This window comes from Triturus cristatus, chromosome 3_2 (genome assembly GCF_964204655.1).
Source record: "Triturus cristatus chromosome 3_2, aTriCri1.1, whole genome shotgun sequence".
NCBI lineage: Eukaryota > Metazoa > Chordata > Amphibia > Caudata > Salamandridae > Triturus > Triturus cristatus.
The window spans coordinates 856,199,785-856,215,838 of NC_140584.1; positions in this window are offsets into that span (position 1 = coordinate 856,199,785).

The following is a 16,054-nucleotide window of genomic DNA, read 5'->3' on the forward strand; positions in this document are numbered from 1 at the left end:
ATCGGCACCTTATTGCACAATTTAGTGGTCTTACACCCTGCCCACAGCATAACATTTGTTGTTTTTGTTGTCATTCTCATTTGTAATGAGAATGACAACTTTCTAATGCTAAGCTCCCAGAGGCTTCCCTTCCTTTCTTCTGTTTACTCCTCCTTAGAGCTTGGATCAAGTACATGTGTTCTTCCTCATCTTTTTGCAAAGCTCTAATTGTTATATTTTTAAAGTGTTTTGATATTATTCATGGACATGAAATGTGCTTACCTCCTTTTAACACAGGCATACAGTTTCTTATGTATGTTGCTTCCACCCGATCTGCCACCTTTACTGGCCCATTAGTTACTTACACCCACACCTGTACCACTCTATGCCACTCTAGTCTACTCCATTCTACGCCACTCCACTCAATGCCACTGTACACCATTCCACTCTACGCTACTCTAAGGCATTCTACTCTACTCTATGCCTATCTATGCCCCTTCACGCTATGTAACTCTACTCTACACCACTAAACTCTACTCCAAACCATGCGGCTCCACCTCACATAATACCACTTTACAGCACTCTATGGCACAATACTCTATACACTCTATTCTACCCCATCCCATTCTATACCACTCCATGCCACTCTGCACCACTCTACTCTACACCACTCCACGTAACTTCACTCCACTCCACCTCACTCTATGCCACTTTACTCTACACCTCTCCAGTCTACCCCACTCTACTCCATGCCACTCTACTACTCCACACTCTATGCCACCCTACTCTACACACCTCCACTCTATGCTACTCCACCCCACGCCACTCCATCCTATGCCACTTTATACAATGCCACTTTACAGCACTACCGAACTCCACTCTATGCCACTCCACTCCACCCCATCCCACTCTTTCCCACCCTACCCTATGCCATTCTATTCTATGCCACTGCATTCTATGCTAGACTGGTCTACACCACGCCACTCTATGCTACTGTACTCCACTCCACTCTACTCCACTTCAACCCAATGTTTGTCACCACACTCTATGCCACTTCACTCTACACCACGCTACTGTACTCCACTCAAATCTACTCTGCTCTATATCACCCTACTCTACGCCACTCCATTCCACTCCACAATACACCACTCAACACTACTTCATGCCACTCTATGCCATGCCACTCTACTCCATGCCACTCTACCCCACGCCACTCTACCCCACTTCATGTTATTCTACTCTACACCAGTCTATGCCACTCTATCCCACTCAACGCAACTCCACTCCACTCCACACAATGCCCCTCTATGATACTCTAAGCCACTTGACTCTACACTCTATTCTACTCCTCTCCATTCAAACACCACTGTAACCAATGCCACTCTACATTATGCCACTTCATTCCACTCTAGGCCAGTCCATTCTAAGCCACTTAACTCTACACCACTACACTATATGCACTATATGCCATTCTACTTTATGCCACTCTTCTCTACGCCTCTCCATTATACACCACTCTACTCTATGTCACGCTACTCTACTCCACTCCACTTCACTCTATGCTACTCTATGCCTCTCCACTACACACCAGTCCGCTCTATGCCACTCTACTTCACTCACTTCTGTGTCACTCTACTCCATGCCATACCACTAACATTTAGCCACGCTGAACAACAGCATGGCTGTAAACTGGCTAAAAGACATTGTCAAAGCCAATAGCTCTCAGATAGGCGAGAACTATTGGCTTTGCCAATGGTTGTTATTTGTGCAGGCACAGGAGTGACCTGTGAGCACCTTTCCTTCTTTAATGGCCTGAAGTAGCCCAAATGTTGGGCGAAACAGGTCGGCTGTGCTGAACTGTCTTTTACATTTTGAGAAGATGTTGAATAAAAGAATCACAACAAGCAAAGAAAAGACCTCCCCAATCAGCCTTATGTTATAAATACAGCATTGGGCTGCGTTATGTTTTTCTCTTTGAAAGTTGCCTCTCAACTCTTTTGTATATAGGAGTGTGATGGTTAGTAGCTGTGTTGTTACTTTCACTAGCAGTGCTGGCAGGGGGCAATGGGTGGTGCACGCTGCAGTGGACTCCTGACGAGACCCCTGGCACTTATGTTTTTTACAAACTACATTGGCATAGAGCAGGGTGTTGCAGAGTGAAGTGACACAGAGTGGAGTGGTGTAGATTGCAGTTGCGAAGAGTACAATGGTGTAGAGTAGAGTTGAGTAGAGTGCACTAGCAGAGAGTGAAACAGAGTAGTGTGGCATAAACTGAAGTAACAAAGAGTGGAATGGTGCTGAGTAGAGTGCAGAGACACAGTGTGGAGTGGCGTAGAGTGGAGTGGTACAGAGTAGAGTGCAGTTGCATGGAGTGGTGCTGAATAGAGTGGAGTGGGATAAAGTGGAGCATGCATGATGTGTTAGCGCACCGTCATTGCAAGACAACACATCTTCGATTGAAATGACCATTGCATTTGCACAGACTTACAGTTTAACTGATAAAGGTACACAGCGCAAAAACTATAATGTGTGGAAATGTTGTCAGCTACTGTATTGATTTGTTTTGATGGCATTAAAATATTTCTTTCCACCACACTCCAGAATTACCCCTAGTAGCCAGTATGGTTGTCACACAAATCCTCTTTGAAGTCAGAGAAAGAAAAGTAAACATCAAGCTCCCTGGAAGACAGAGCCTGATATTAGAACTCTGGGAGCCCTTCATTATTGGCTTTGACTTTTCTGGCAGCAGCAGTCTGTCGGAGAGGGACTTCAGTTTCCACAGCGCAAAGCGGCAGGAGCTGGCAACTGAGACAGTTCGTGCCAGGAGGCGCATTTAAGGCAGCCCAGGCGAAGCCCGGGCCAAGGGCAGGCCCGTCTGCACCCGTCTGTGGCCACACAAGGCTGGTCTGGGCCCTGTCTCTTGGCTCGGTGATACAGCCTCAATCGTCCCTTGGTGGGCTACTTGTTACTACAGGTAAGAGGATAGGGAAATGTAAATTAACCATGCCATCTGCTAAGGACCGCCCTCTTACCTCTACCATCACTAGCTTCCTCACCACTGCCATGGGGGAAATTAATAGCAAAATCGAATGTGTGGAAGAGAGAACGGGGGGCTACAAAGTGGGCTCTTCATACGAGTTCACTAGCAGAATCAGCCTGTCCATCACAGAGTCCACCCCAGAGTCAGCAACCCAGGGGCTCTAATCCACCCAGGGCCGACATAAAACCTAATGACCCTGAAGCTTCCAACATTATTCAGCAAGGTTGCCCTCTTGACATCTTATGCCATCCCCCTCCCAAAAAGGCAAAGGCATGCAGCAAATCGGTGAGAGAGGTATTGCCACCTGTAACCCAGAAAAAAACGTTGGTTCCGACAGCAAGGGAGAGTGCTAGGGCACCTGAGTTGGAAGCTGACTTAGGTTCCAAGAAGAAGGGAGACGCACTGTTGCATGCTCAGTATGTTAATTCCCTGGAAACAATAGTGAAATCCTTTCTTGAACCTTTTTTAAGTATCCTCAACAGCATTGACACTTCGCTGAAAATTTTGATCGGCTCTAGTCTTTCGAGTTTAACTACTTGGACCAACAATGCAACAGACTTTGACCCTTTGCCCATTCGTAGCGCTACTTCGCTCCCCCAGAGATCACCTGGATGCCACCCCAACACTACAACCAATAATATTCCACATCGCTCTTCTCAATCTCGGGCACATGTTGCATCTTCCTCAGCGGCTGGTGGAGGCCACCCAACAATTTTAAATGGGACAAACTATACAGGAACCACTGAATCAGTTGTCAATCGCCAAGTTGAATTAAGGAAAAATCATGATAGAGTCCTCCACCTTCCACCGGAAGCAACTTCGCTGGTTATAGTCCTCAAGAATGTTCCACCTCTGTCACCTAACAAAGAGGAAGACTTGCCACAGTTAAGGAATAAAACTGTACACTGGTGAGCAAAAGCCACGGACTGGTCAAATAGTGAAGACTTATTTAGGAACATAAATAATGTTGAACGAGTACCGTGGGTGGGTACAGAACCTAAAACCGATGTAGGCGATTGTGTTGTTGTTAATTTTAAAAATATGTCATTGGTCCACTCTATTATGGATAGGTTCTTTTGGTGTAGAAATGCCAGTGGCCCTATTGTGGCGGTACTCCTTGGATATTTTTATAAGCCAAGTTTAAAGGCAGAGCTGAGGTCACATCATGTAACTGGCAACGCTCCACATAACTTTGTTATACCAACTTTTAATCATTTCTCTTCACTAGATCATGTGGATTGACTGCACTATAGGGTGCGTGGAACTGCACTGACCATTAACTGTGACTCAGTCATGATAGAGGCTGAGGGATATCACTGGTAGAATTGTCATTTCAGTGACTAATGGTCCGGCACTTGTAGGTAGCCCTGTCCTCTCTGACTTGGTAAAGATAACACTGGAGGAACCCGTTAACATTTTACCAGCTGAGAAGGCCCAACATATGATGTCTCGAAATATAGCCCAGAAATCCCAGTATGATTGCCAGATAACTGCTCACACAAGCAACAAGAGAGAACATCTTGGCTATAATAGTACAACTGTCCATGGAGGCTTGTTTTGGAATATTGCAGGTCTATCAAATAGATTGAAGCCTGAAACCTGGCATGATTTCATAAAAGTTTATAGCATCATATGCCTCCAAGAAACCTGGACGAGAGAGTCAGTTCATATTAACGGTTATGCTTCCATACACACTCCTGCTGGTGCAGCTATGGGTGCCCATCTTAAGGGTGGCCTTCTAACTTTAGTAGCAACAACATTATCAGATAGAGTAGGCAAGACTAAGCTTCACTCACCACATTTCTAAATTATTAATATTCGTTTTAAACAGAATGTAACGCTGGTCATTGTCAATTTTTATCATAATAGCTTTGTCGCCAACAATACCGCCATTGCTGAAGACTTAAAGAAATCACTAAGCAGGCACATACAGGAACTAAACACTGATTTCATCGTTCTCTGGGGGTGTGATTTTAATTGTAAATTATGTCCCTTATCAAAGCAGTCTGCATGTTGTCTAGCAGATGGGGTCACGGATGGGGGGTTGCCATTTTTATCATAATCCATGTGGGAACATCTTTAATTTGCTGCTCTCAAAACGTTCTCTTTTTCTTACAATAGATCTCATCCAACCATTAGTCCCAGATCATGTTTCTTTTACGGGCAGAGGTCAAGGCACCCTCATTGACTACATTGACCTTTACGAATATTTTAAACCTCAATCTGTAGCTTTTTCTATCCTTAAGGTTTGCTTTAACGACCACTTTCCTCAGGCCATTCGTTTAGAGACCCAAACTGGTTATCTCTCTGGGAAAACTAATCTACATCCCATATCTTATAATAGAAATTAAGGCCTGTTGCGCAAGTGGTCTACTGTAGATCCAGATTCCGTTCTTCAACGGATTCATCCACTAACATGAGATACACTTTGGAGTGCCTGGAATGTAGTGTAAATCCCTCATCCATGTTAAAGGCTTTTGCCGTAATAATTAAGACCATTAATGCTGCTTTACGAAGTGACAATAGACCAAGACCCCATAAGCTATATAAATGGTTTAACAGTGACTGCTCACAATCCCATAATAATCTTATGAAGGCACTGAAAAAAAAGTGGGCTAAATTAGTGGTAAAATATCTTCGAAATAAATATAAATGGGCTCTGGAGAAATGTAAACTGGACATAAGAAAAGAGGTTTGAGAACAATTGCATGAAGCATGTCAAAATAAAGACCCTAGACTCTTCTGGAAAACTGTTAACTCTAATTTTTTCTAAAGTTCTCACAACAGTAGCAAATTGATGCCACAATTATGCCAGATTTTTGGGTACAACAATGTTCCAGCCTATATAGTGCTAATGGTGAGTATTGTCCCACCTTAAATTATGGGACATCAGAGCTGGCATGATCAACGCTCGATGAAGTTGAAATGGCATTAAGTCAAACTGTAAAGAACAAGGCATCTGGCCCGGATAGCGTGCCTGCCTATTTGTTTTTTACCAATCCCGCCCTATGGCTCCCCCTGTTGACCAACATTGTAAGCTGTATAGCTTCCCTGGGCCCACCAAAATCATGGGGCACCGTGATTATAGTACCCATTTTCAAAAAAGGGGACAGGTCGAACCCAAAATGCTACTGCCCAATTTCATTAATTGATTGCACTTGTAAACTGATAGGCAGGGTCATACTAGATCGTGTGAAGGCCTGGGTAGCCGAAGGTGGTGAGTTTTCAGACGTACATTATGGCTTCAGGCGGGGCCTGGGAATTGTTGAACAGTGTCTTAATCTGCACCTGGTCATAAGCAAGAACACTATAGCCAAGACCAGATCCCTTTATATCGGGTTCATGGATCTTACATCAGCTTTTGACTGGGTGCAGAGAGGGAGATTATGGGGAAAAAATGCTGGATTTGGGCATTGATCCGTCTTTAGTCCACTTTTAAGCCCAGATGCAGGCGGATGTGACTGGGAGGGTCAGGTAAAGAACGGGTGGGAAACTTTCAACTCCCATTGGGTTTGTCAAGGGTGTGTCCTTGCCCTTTTTTATTTTGTCTCTATATTAATGACCTAGAAAGTTACATTAATCAAGGGAATGTGGATGTTCCTAAGATAAGTACTAGAAATCTTCCGGCATCACTTTATGCCGATGACTGTGTTCTAATGTCCAGAACCAGTGTGGGCCTACAGAAGCTTGTAACAAGATTTAACGATTTGTTGACCGATCTGGGCCTAAAGACTAACACAGCAAAGTTCTACACTATGGTGGCAGGTAAATCTCCCACCATCTTAAGATCATGTTTTATTAACAACGAAAGGCTGTCTTATGTCCCAACTTTTTCATACTTGGGAATCCCGTTTGATCAGAAAAGCACTTGGCACCATCTAGTTAAATCAAGGGATAGTAATTTTAATCAAAACCTGGAGGCGGTATTCAGGTTCAAGAAGAAGTTAGGCTCAAGACCGATTAATTCAATAATTATTATTTATAAGGCTCGCTCGTGTTATGTTACCTTGTATGAGGCTGGAGTATTGGGCTTCTGCAATCCGGCTTGTCTCCAACAACTTTATGAGACGCTTTTTGACAGTCCCTGGTAGTGTCCCTGCTACCATCTGTCACAGTGAGCTTGGTTTGACCCCTCTGTCCTTTCGTATACAAACTGCAGCAATTTTATATGGCATTCAATTTGGGCAAAGGAGGAGCCAGTCCTTAATCGTGCAATTATCTTGGACTGTTTTAAACTTGATCACATGTTGAAGATACCCTGGTTTAGCTACATAAAAAATCAGTTGGAGACAATGGGGCTGGTGGACTGTTTTCACAACCCAGTGCACATTGTAAAGATCCCAAAAGTCAAATTGAAAAAGGATTCCTGACCTGCTTAAAGTTGTCTAGTGAGCGCCTAGAGATGGTGAAAAGGAGAGTCTCTGAACTCTTGCTTCTAGTACGTTCTCCAGGTCTTAAGCCTTATCTCTCTTTTTATTTCTGTCACACCAAATTGTTTTATCTCATCAGATTCAGGTTTGGCATCTGGCATCTTCTGGTTTCTTATCCTCGTAAAGCCTACTGTGATCCTAAACTGGAGCTTTTCGCTTGTGATTCTACATCTACACAGAGCACGCTCCACTTCCTGTTTTTTTGTCAACTTTATTTCAAGGCAAGGCGCGATTTTATTATTCTTTTAAAATGTTCAAATATCAGGTAGTGTCGGCCAGCTCTATATCACCTCCAGCTTTTAAATTATGAATTTACTTGTCTAATGGTCTACAGATATATCTCTACAGCTGTTCGTTTACGTAATATTGTTGGGAAATGATTCCTTTTACTTGGTTTTTAATTAATTACTTTTGGATCTTATGGTCCATGGGACAGGGGCTTTTCACAAAGTTCATTACACGCTGTTTGTAGGTCATGCTGCTATTTCGTAGAAATATAAACTTTATTAATCACCTCTGTTATACTCTGATTATGAATTACCACTGTCAAAAAGTGTACCATACATTGTCTGTATTAGATTTTCTTGTATCTGTTTAAAAAAAAATATTTTAATGATGTAGTCTTTTATGGCTGCAAGTCAGCCGAATAAAGATATTTGACTGACTGACTGAACTCTGTTTTTCAATGCACAGCAAATGTGACACGAAAAGAACAAGATTTAAAGGACTGTTTACAGAAAGGGAGCACTGGAGAGGATACTGTAAATACGGTTTGGGCAAGGGAAGGGACAAACTGAAACTGGACAGCCTAAAATAATTAAAGGCAGCAAACAGAGAGCAAGAAAATGTGAGCTACAAACCAGAAAGCCAATGGTAAGCAAAGGTCGGAGTGCATGCCAAAGGAAGCTTTCCGAATGCCCCGAAGATGCCATTAGCAAACCAGACAATTTTCTGGTAGGCCTCGACCTAAAAATTAGTTTCCTGAATGTAAGAAGTGAAAGGATACAAGTCCTCCACTCACATGGTTTGTGAAGAAGCTATGCAAAAACATGAGTAGGAAGGTAGGGCATCTAGTAGAAAGCAAGGGAACGAGAGTGACAGGAAAGACAATCAATGGATAACAATGATCGTTCCTCAAGCCCGCTCTGAGTATTGGGTTTGTCCACATGCAAGTATTGGGATTTTCCACAATTGGTAACTCGACAACAGAGTTAAAGCCGTCCGAAGGCTAGACTAAAAATGATCATTGTTGAGCAAAAGGGATCAACCTATAGCAAAGGGTTTATTCTAATAACCTGCTAGAGAGCTTTTTCAATAGGGTTTTGTTTTATACAATAAAATGCAGCTGTTACATAAGTTAGCAGCCTTGGAAGGAGGAAGGTTTGAGTCTATCCTGTGGGATTCAAACCTGTAACCTCTCATAGATCGTACCCTGGCACTAACTCATCGGGGTATCCCTCTTGAATACATAAGCAAAATCTATTTGAAGAATGCCCCCTAGCTCCAACACAACTGTTGATGTGCTGAGAAGCCTGGATGTAATTAAAAAGCAAGCATAATGGAGCTGGATAATTGTAGGCAGACAGGGGGTTTAAAATGTGAAAATGATACTACAGGGCTCGCTGCTGGGAATATAGAGTGAGACAGAGAAGCAAATGTGATATTAATTATCTGAAGGTGAGAGCAGCAGGCCTGTGGCTGCCAGCAACTGAACGCCTGGGACTCCAGGCGAAGGGCAGGGAGGAGATTTCCACTGGGAAAAACAGGGTCTACTTCTAAATAGGGGGTCTAGCAGGCTATTGAGGGGGTGCTACATGGGCTGTCCAGGTGGTCGCTGCAGGGACATGCAAGGTTGCACTGTATTAGGCATCAAAGCGTGTGCAACTGTTGGTTATGCAGGGAGTTCTACGAGATGTGTAGATGGGTACTGCTGCAGCATCCTAGAGTGCTGGAAGATATATACAGAGTTGTCAAGGGGATGCATAGGTGTTTACTCCTGGGGATACAGGAGTACTGATGGTTAATCATTGAGACGGTTGCAAGGGAATCAGAATCGGAAAGATGGCGGAAAGTAGTTAAGGATGCGCCATTTGGAGCAGACGAGGCATGGTCCAAGAAGTACAAGGATAATAATGGTGGTTTAACATCAAAGTTCTCTTAGATTTTGGCTATCTTTTAAATGGAAAAATTGAGAATTTGGTAACAACTACTCAGGAGGTGGTTAGCAGATTGTTGACGTGAATTACCTGATGCTCATCTCAGTATGGGATGGCACCCTGGCACTAGTGGACTCCTTTTTAACATCTCTGTAAGCAATGTCATCCAAACCCAGGTGGATCTGAACAATCACATGCTCACTGTGTAAGGGGTGACATCCTGGTCTTAAGGGATGAGATGTTTAGCTCTGTAGGAGAAGACATCCTGACACTTTTGAAAGTGAATTACCTGTTGCCCACCTCTGTGTGAGGCAAGATCCTGGTACTAGTGGATGCAAACTACCCGATACTTCCATATATATGGGAGGAAACCCTGGCTCTAGTGCCAGGGGGAACTATCAGATGCTCATCTGGCAATGCGTCAGATGCTCATCTCAGTAGGTGAGGACATCCTGGCCATAGGTGACATGAGCTATGTGATGCCCACCTCCTGGCCTTAGTGGAGGAGAACAACCTGATGCTGCCGCACAAATGGGACAACATCCCTGCCCTAGTGGATGTGGACTATCAGACGCTCACCTTCCTATGAGAGGACCTCCAGGCACGATTCGACGTGAATGAGCTGATGCTTCTCTTTGCAAGAGACAGCATCCTGGCCCGGGTGTATATGCACTATGAGATGCTCATTTCAGTAAGGGGTAATATGCTGTAGCCTTTTCCCTGTAAACACATTTAGAGCTTGGGAATAATTCACAACCACTCATGACTGCCCTTAGCTCATTGGAAGAAAGAAGGCCCTTTGTTCGAACAAGGTGTGAATGAGACCCAGAAAAGCAGGGAGAGGACACCAATGGGATTTGTTGTTGGAGACAGGGCAGGGGCGTAAACAAACACTAGAACGCTTTATCCTGGTATGTCCATTTCATCAGGCCAGCAGCCTCTGAAAGCGAAGGCCAAGGAAGCCATCTTTTTTTGTTTGTATTAATACAGGTGCCCAGTGGACAGTGGTGCCTGCGAGTGGACAGATTTCACAAAGCAGTGTGCAGTCTGAGGGGAGGATGACGGTCCGTGCAGCCATCACAAATAGAAGTGTCGCCAGAGTTATAGAAAAAAGAAAGGTTTCTCGCTAGCAAAAGGAGGAGGGCAGAGAGTCCTGGGCAGCACCAAATGAGGAAGGCCAATCCAGTAAGAATGTTTTCTGAGCATGCACACAGAGGGCAAAGGGCAAAAGTCGCCGTGATGGGAGGATGTTCGTGCACTGACCCTTGGTGGGAGCAGGAGGCTCACCCTTCCCACAGTCGTTTCCAGCCACTGGTCTTCGGGTGGAAGTGCTGTGCTCGAGCCTTGAAGTCCTCAAGATGTAGAGAACAATTTAAGAACCAGTTGAACCAAAAGCTACAAAATGTACAATGGCACCTAATCTTCAATTACCTTCAGACAGCTCAACAAAATGTCAATAAAAATGTGATAGGAGAAGAAAGAAACGACCGGCGGAGGTATTAGCTGGAATTCCCCTTGGAAATGAGGCGCGCGTTAGGAAAAGGCTAAACTGAAATGAAAACATGAAATATCGTGCCTTCCTAGATTCAGTCTCACAGCTGTATGTCTCTCCTGACATCCAGTGGGCACGCTCGCACTGCAACCTGGCTGCAGCTGTCAAAAGACCGGGGCTTCCGCCTGCTTAATGCAAGCAGCGCCCGCGGCCGACAAAGCCTCGCCGGCTCCTGAGTGAAAGGGAGAGAGCGCCGCCTTGTTCCCAGGCCGAGCAGGAAATGGCGTCTTCAGACATCCGGCCAGAGCCTGGGAAGAACAACTCAAACAGACACGAGATACCACCCGATTTGCATATTTGCACAAGTATAATTCAGGAGCAAACCAAGGAGCAGCCGTGGGAAAGGTGCAGTGCTGGGGATACAGAAGAACAGTAGAGCTGTGCTGGTGCTGGTGGCACCCGAACGACCCAGCGCAGGGGACGGGTTCTTAACCTGTGGTCTGGGGAACCCTGGGGGGTGTCCATGAAGCCTACTCAAGCGGTCTGTGACTGCTCAGAAAACGAATTAAGTGTATATAAATGAAGAAGCAAAATATAAATCAGAAAATTAAAAAAAATTATGTAACTGAAGAAATGTGAAATTGGACACTAAGGGGCTTATTTATGAGCCCTTGCATCACTTTTGCGCCGCCGGTGCATCACCTTTTGTGACGTACCAGCAGCGTAAAAAAGGCACCATGTTGCGTCATATTTACAAAGTGACGCATCTAGGTAGATGCGTCACTTTGTAAACCCCTGCGCCACATTATACCTGCTCCAGGTATAATGTATGCAGGGTGGGCATTCTGGTGTAAGTAAGCCTCGTAGAAGTGACGCAGTGAAATCTCTGAGATTTCACTGCGCCACTTCTAGGACGCAAATGCGTCAATATCTTACGCCGGCCTCACAGAAGGCGTAAGACTGATGCAGGCACATTGAAATGGGACTTGCCCATGTTAAATGACTCATTGCTGAAGTTGCGTCCCTTTTGTGACACACTCCAGCAATGTGTCATTTTTGTGCCTACAGATACGTTAGAAATACTGATGTATCTGTAACTCCTTGCGACATGATTTGTCATATTATAAATATGACGCATCCAGCATGTCGCAAGGAGGGCGCAGTGAAAGGTGACGCATCGCTGTTTTCACACAGCGATGCATCACTTTTCATAAATGAGGCCCTAAAACTTTAGTTAGTATCCATGGACGTCGATTCACCAAAACTCTCAAGGGTAGTGGAAGTGGCATCACATACCCTTTCACCTTAATGATGTCACAGGAAGTGATATTATATGGCCTTTGATCCTGCATCTTCCTAAGAAGAGATGTAACATAACCTTAATCCAGATGACATCACAATAATTGCTGAATATACATAATTGCATAATTAATATTATATATTCTTCTAGGGGAGAATAAGGGTGGGGGTGTCTCTTCCATGAGAAAAGTTTGAAAAAATTGCCTTTACTAGTGCATTTTAATGCACAATTTTCATATGAATTTGCTAAAAAGAGAAAAAGCCCTAAAAACACTCAATAAATATTCAAGTCCTTTCACGGTGTGCTAAGCTTTAGTTAGTGTATGGGAGTGGAGGACATCTAGTTGGGTCTCGCGCTACACAGTGCCATATCCCAATGCAAGTTTAGATCGAGTGGGGTATGTATTAAGCGAAAAAGTGACCAGTTCTATCCACGTTTCTCCTCTTTGCGATGCAAGCATTGGTTTGGAGCTCCTCTCAGAACATTACACATAAACCGAATACTTCCCACACAGGCCACACTTCAACCATCACCCACTGTGTCAACAGCTTCAGCTACACCGAATTTGACCAAGGCAACCTATCGCACACAAGCAATGGTCTGAACAGTAGCGCAGCCAGTGTGTCTTGGATCCTAGTGCAAAAAAGGACCTGGCATCACGACTACTGTTTGAATTTTAAAATACACCAATACTTAGTGTTCCATTGGCTCCACAAGCCACTGGACCCCGGTACCAATGCACCTTCGGTACCAAAGGAATCTACGCCCCTTGGACTGAACTGTACTGGCCATGGCACCCAATCGTGCAAGATGAGGCACACAGCTAATCGGACAAGGCCTAAACCGGACCACAGAGCCAGCACAGTGACAGCAACCACCACACAAAGGCCAGTACAAGCATCACGGTACAAACAGTGAAGTGGCTGGCGGAGTGCTGTACCTCACCTTCCTCAAGGTACCGGATCCCTTTTTAAGGCACAAGCCCGGCCCCCATCTGCATCCCATTTGCATTCGGATGGACAAATGCCACCTCCTCCCAGTGTGTGTGCGATGATCACCAGACAGCCTTCACTTTTCACAATTATCACTGCTTCCTAAAATGCATGACCATCGCAGTATGTGCCACTACCGCTCCGAATGCGCACCCAGAGCGTTTGCACGCTGCACATGATGCTTAAAGAGTGCGTGCGATTCGCACTACATATACTTTTTCCAGGGGGTACATCCCCCACAACTCCCGATATTGTGACTTTTATGTAGCCACATAATATAGACAGCTGGCATTAATCTAAGCTTGTGTACCCTGTGGTCCAAAGGGAGGGGAAAAATGCCTTGTGTTATTTTATTGAGTTCAAAGACAGTGGGAGAGACGTTCCGTATTGGCAACATCCATGCACCTTCACCACAGCCCACACCCTCTTCACCAATCATGTGCATTGCCAACCTTCAGCGACAACCAGCTGGCTTCTGCAAATGTATGCATGCACCTTCTGTGGTCCTGATTTGATCCAAAAAAGACTATTTTAAGGATGTTGCATGAAACATAAACACAACATTTCTCTAAAAAATGTAATAGACACACATATCATCCACAATGAAAATAAAGCTACGGAAAGTTCTATTTAAAACAATCTGTTTAAGTATCATTCAGTGCTATCAGGGCAAGACAGCAGAACAGAGCTGGTTCTATCAGGGGGCCACCTGAAAGGCTGAGACCTTAAAATATGTCCACAAGAGACATATTAAGGCGGTGGGAGCCGCACCGATATACCTAGCAGCAAACCCCAAAAAGCTGCTGTGATCACTAGCATGTAAGCGCATAGCATGTGCATGATGTAAGTCAAAAGTGGCACGGCACCAGTAGTTGCTTACGGTCGCTAGGGCCTATCAGGGACACGAACGAAGAGTGAAATGGCTTCAGCTGATATCTTCTGTGACAAGAATGTCTCTGACTTTTCTGGCTCAAGAAGGCTGAAGTCAGAAAATTAGAGCAAGACTGCAATTTTACTCTCAGTCCCCCGACCGACCAGCCGCCGCCTCACGGTAGTGCAGTTTACAATGTGCAAGACAACTTCCAGCCCAGCCTTGCCCCACCTTTTTTTTGTTTAAATCTGGTTTTATTATTTTTGTTCCCTTCTAAAAGATTACAGCATCATGAAAGATAACATGTAGCACATAAAGTTGACCATACAGTGAACCACCCGTCTACGTCAAAGATATATTACGGTTGAATAGCGGCTTATTTCAGATATACATTTGGTGCTGTCGTAGGCACAGCTACGGCAGATAGTGCATGTTCCACAAGGATAACAGCCATCATACATTCAACGTGGTTCCATTTACGTTTTGTGCAGAGTCTTTGCGGATCATACAGTTCGGGTAAGTGCACAGACGTTATAAACAGAAGAAAACAACCAACAAAAGTTCAAAACTAACAACAGCAGCATGCATCGATTCTCAGGTGTGTATTTTGCACCCTGCCTCTCCCCCCCGTTTTCGTGTCCCTCCCCCCTCGGGTCTACCTCCCTACCCACCACCCATGTCGTAGCGCATCTTAGGTGTCAGATGGTATGTGCACTCCTACTCGTCATTGCGGATGTTTGCTATCAGGTTACTCATCCCTCCCTATCGGGGCATCTCCTCCACTCCCCTGTTGTCCCTCTGGGTCGTCCCCCTCAATGTGGATCAGTCCCTCCCATTGCGTTGCTATCGGTGTCTTCCGTAGCCTCAACGTTTCCTCCCGCAGGATGGCGATTCCTTCTGCTTTGGCCCATGCTAAAAGTGAGTACCTCCATGCCCGTATGTGTGGTGGGTCTCGTGCCTTCCATTTCTTGGTTAGGAGCCGCTTGGCTACCACCAAACCTAGTTCTAGGAAGCGAGAGGAGACCTTCGTGGTCGGAGACCTGTGGAAATGATGTAATAAATAAACGGGCCATTCAAAGGGTATGTCTCGGCTTGTACAGGTGTGCAGCGCTGCGCCTACAGCTTGCCAATAGGTGTGTAGCTTGTTACAGCCCCATAGCATGTGTACCATTCCAACCACCACCTCCACGCACCGTGGGCATAAAGCATCTGTGCAGTGAAAGTACCTGTTTATCTTTTCGGGTGTGAGGTATACTATGTGAACTATAAATAGCTGTATTTGTCGGAATCTCATATTCCTAGGAATTCGTGTTGGACTCCTTAGTATTCTTTCCCATCCCCTGTCCTCTATCGGCCGTTCCAGGTCTGCCTCCCATTTACGGCACAGCGGGTCTAGAATTATCACTGCGTGTGTACGAAGGGATGCTGCAAACCAGCGGATCAAGTGTCTACCATGTCCCATAACATGGAGGTACTGGATGGTAAGGTGTTGGCTTGGTTCCTCTTGCATTTCTCCCCATCTAGAGGATAGTGTCGCGATCAGTGAACAATGCCTTAGAAATTGTCCCGACGGCAGCCCCACCTCGTCGACCACGGACTCATATGGTATGACCATGCCATCTTGGTACAGGTCTCCCAATGTCTGTATGTCAGCTTCGTGCCAGTCCGTAAGTTCAAGAGGTGTAAGCACCCCCGGCCCGCTGGGGGAGCCCACTAGCGGTATGCTCGGCGCATAGGGGACCAGTGTTTTGGTGAGATGCAGGCAGCGACGGTAGCACCTATAAGCCACCGCCA